Source organism: Cebus imitator, unplaced genomic scaffold, assembly GCF_001604975.1.
Source record: "Cebus imitator isolate Cc_AM_T3 unplaced genomic scaffold, Cebus_imitator-1.0 Scaffold430, whole genome shotgun sequence".
Classification (NCBI taxonomy): domain Eukaryota; kingdom Metazoa; phylum Chordata; class Mammalia; order Primates; family Cebidae; genus Cebus; species Cebus imitator.
In genome coordinates this window covers 1,734,365-1,738,160 of record NW_016107745.1, presented here as the reverse complement: position 1 = coordinate 1,738,160, position 3,796 = coordinate 1,734,365, and positions in this window count along the sequence as shown.

Below are 3,796 nucleotides of genomic sequence, written 5' to 3'. Positions count from 1 at the left end.
AGATTTTGGGCAGAGACGATGGGGTCTTCTAGATATACAATCATGTGGCCTGCAAATAGAGACAGTTTGACTTCCTCCTCTCCTATTTGAATACCCTTTATTTCTTTTTCTTGCCTGATTGCTCTTGCTAAAACTTCTAGTACTATATTGAATAGGAGTGGTGAGAGAGGGCATCCTTGTCTAGTGCCAGATTTCAAAGGGAATTCTTCCAGTTTTTGCCCATTCAGTATGATATTGGCTGTTGGTTTGTCATATATAGCTTTTATTATTTTGAGATACATTCCGTCAATACCTAGATTATTGAGGGTTTTTAGCATAAAGGGCTGTTAAATTTTGTCAAAGGCCTTCTCTGCATCAATTGAGATAATCATGTGATTTTTGTCTTTGGTTCTGTTTATGTGGTGAATTACGTTTAAAGACTTGTGTATATTGAACCAGCCTTGCATCCCCAGGATGAAGCCTACTTGATCATGGTGGATAAGCTTTTTGATGTGTGTTGCAATTGGCTTGCCAGTATTTTATTGTAATCTTTATGTGAGCAGGAGTCTTTGTTGTTTGATTCACTACTGTATTACCAACATAGTACATAATGCATAGTTGACACTCAATAATTCATTTTAAAATAAATAAATGTATCTTCTTTCTTTCCATAGCAGCTTTTACTTCTTTCATAGCATTATTTCTGTCTAACTTGTATTAGAGTCATTTATATAACTTTCTTTGGTGAGCTTCTTGAGAATAACAGCATTATTTATTCTTTTAAACTCCCAGCATCTGGTAGAAGGTCTGGTATATGGTAGAAGATTACTAAAATTGTATTAAAGTGAAATAACAGTTTAAAGAAGGGTAGGATTTTGACCACTGGGCGCTAGTTTCAGAGAATACCGTTTGAGCTCAAGAAACTGTCTAACATTCTAATTGTTGCCTACCTGGGTCTTGTCACCTCAAGTACTGTAAGGATAAGCACCATGTCTTCTCCTCTGGGGTCCTCCAGAGCTTACTCAGATTCTCATTTAGTATTTAGAAAAGGGCCTGATATGTGGTAGTAATAATGACAATGAATTAAAATAATAGACTAGGGCTATTAAGTGGCAGATACCTGATTTACACCTAGACTTTGGTTCCAGAGTCCATGGTCAATCAATATTTTTTGAATTAAGAAATGCATAAATGAACACATAAAATATTACTTTTCAGTCTCAAATTCATTTGAATTCACAATATTTATATTTGAGGATAATATTTACACTTAAGAAATACAATTTACATTGTATTTATGAAGTTTGTTACACTGAATATAACTCAAAGTAGAGTTAAATTAATAATATCTCCTCTTTTTAAATACCAATAAATGTTCCTGCTCATTCCTGTTGTGTTTAAATATAAACTCCAATTAAAACTGAGTTTCCTTCTTGGTTTTATATCTCAGTAATTAAAGCAGTTTCTTAATACTAAGAAATGGAACACACCTTTAAAAGCCCCAAGAAAAGTACAAATATTCAATTCTGGTTTTGCACAGTGGCAATTTTCCCTTCGTCACAGTCCCATTGCATTTATAGTATTTGCTAGAGTTGTGCTAGTCACATGTCTCCAAAAATTGCCAAAGAAAGAGGACTAAACTTTAAGCCTAAAAATAAAAGGAAAAGATCTGGATACATGTCATATCACCCTGACCGCGCCTGCAGATTCTATTTCAATTATACTGCATTCAGGCCAATGTGTACATCCAAGAAGTCCTTATCTCCTGTAACTTGAGAATCACCAGCAATTGGGATTTTGTCAAATACTTTGCCAACTGGCCTGGTTCCTCACCAATCATGTACCTGGAACCTTGGCAGCTTTTTTAGATGAAAAAATATCTTCTTTTGGAAATCTATGCAAGTTAAAAGGCCATATTCTTCTGTGTTGGCCTGTCCTGGTACAATGAGTACAGCTGTGAGCACACTGTCTTAAAAGAATTGTGTAGTTTTCCTGGGGCAGGGCAGCCTGATGGAAGAAAGGTGTGAATATGAAGATGAAGAGGCCAGAGACCTTGAGCCTGGAGAGGAGCCTGTCTTCTAAATTTGCTAGCTCTATGCCCCTAGGCAATTTTACATATCTTCAGGGCTTCAAGCCTAGATTTCTTTATCTATAATCTGTTTGCAGCGTTGTTTTGAGAGTCAGCTAGAAAATGTACGGGAAAGTATCAAATAAATGATCAAGTTGTACCTAACTTTGTGGTTTCATTATTATCTAAATTGCTAGTGAAGCCTAACATTCAGTCAAAAAAGTAGTATATTGTAAAAAGTATTAGAGTCAGAAGATCTGAGTGAAAATTTTAGTTCTGCCACTTAATTACCAGGTGACTTTATATTATTCATTTAGCCTGCTGAGCTTTAATTCCCTAACCTATAAAACTAGAAATCATAAATTCATTCAAGAACTTATGTTGAGCCCGTTTTGTAGACCTTGTAGTATGTAGATATGAAAAATATAGATAATTATATCTTCAGAAGGAGACAGTAAGCAAAAACAGACAAGGTTATGACCTATAACCAAATGCTGTTGCTTCACAAAGAAGTAGATTAAACCCAGGTTGTTGCATCATTGCCTGTTTCCTAACAGGATTTGAGGCAACAAACAATAAAAAAGAATATTAAAATAACCCCTTGTCAAGACCTTTTCCACTGCAATCTCATGTGGGCCTCATAATAATCCTGTGGGATAGGAAGAGCAGTACTATTGTTATCCACACATTCATCAATTCATTTGTTCATTTGACACATGTATCGAGTACCAGTTATTATACATACAGTGCTGTAACTGCTTTCCAGTTATAAATATGTGTCATCTCTCCACAAGCATATCTGAAAAGGTCCCGATTGTATGGCCTCCATACAACTATATGGAAAGGAAAAGATCCTTGCTCAAAGGTGAGAACCCTGAGGTTTGAATTCCCACTCTACCAGGACTAGCTGAGGAATTTTGACTAAGTTGTAGGGCCTAGCACATCACAAGCGCTTATAGAGAATGAATGAATGGATTGGTAGATGGGTAAATGAATAAATAAATGATGCCACTCTACCTCTTTGAGACTCAGTTTGCTCACCTGTAAAATGGAAATGTAGACCCCTGAGTTCCCAGGTGATTGTGAGGTTTGCCTGAATTATTGTACTTAAAAAGTGTTTCTGTAAGTTGCAAGCCAACAAATATGGCTGTGCCTGATATAGTTTGGCTCTGTGTCCCTACCCAAATTTCATACTGGGTTATGATCTTCAGTGTTGGAGGAGTGGCCTGGTGGGAGGTGAGTGGATCATGAGTGTGCATTTCCACTTACTGTTCTTGTGATAGTGAGTTCTCATGAGATCTGGTTGTTTAAAAGTGTATAGCACTTCCTCCTTTGCTCTCTGCTGCTGCTTCCTTCCCCTTTTCTGCCATGATTATAAGTTTCCTGAGGCCTTGCCAGCCATTCTTCTTGTACAGCCTGCAGAATTGTGAATCAATTCAACCTCTTTTATTCATAAATTACCTAGTCTCAGGTAGTTCTTTACAGCAATGTGAGAATGGACTAATACAGTGCCTAAACTCCTGATTCCTCTTATCCAGTGCTGATAACCAGTTTCTCCCTGGATACTATCTGCTCTGATCTAACTTGCCTGGGTATAGTTGAGAAATCATTCTTTTGGCCAAGTTTATTTGAATCCATGTGGAAATTTGAGGTGGCAGTTGGATATATGGGTCTGGAAATGTGGCAGGAGGTTTGAACCAGTGATATAAGTTTGGCCAACAGAGCCACAGAAATATCAAGTAGGATGAG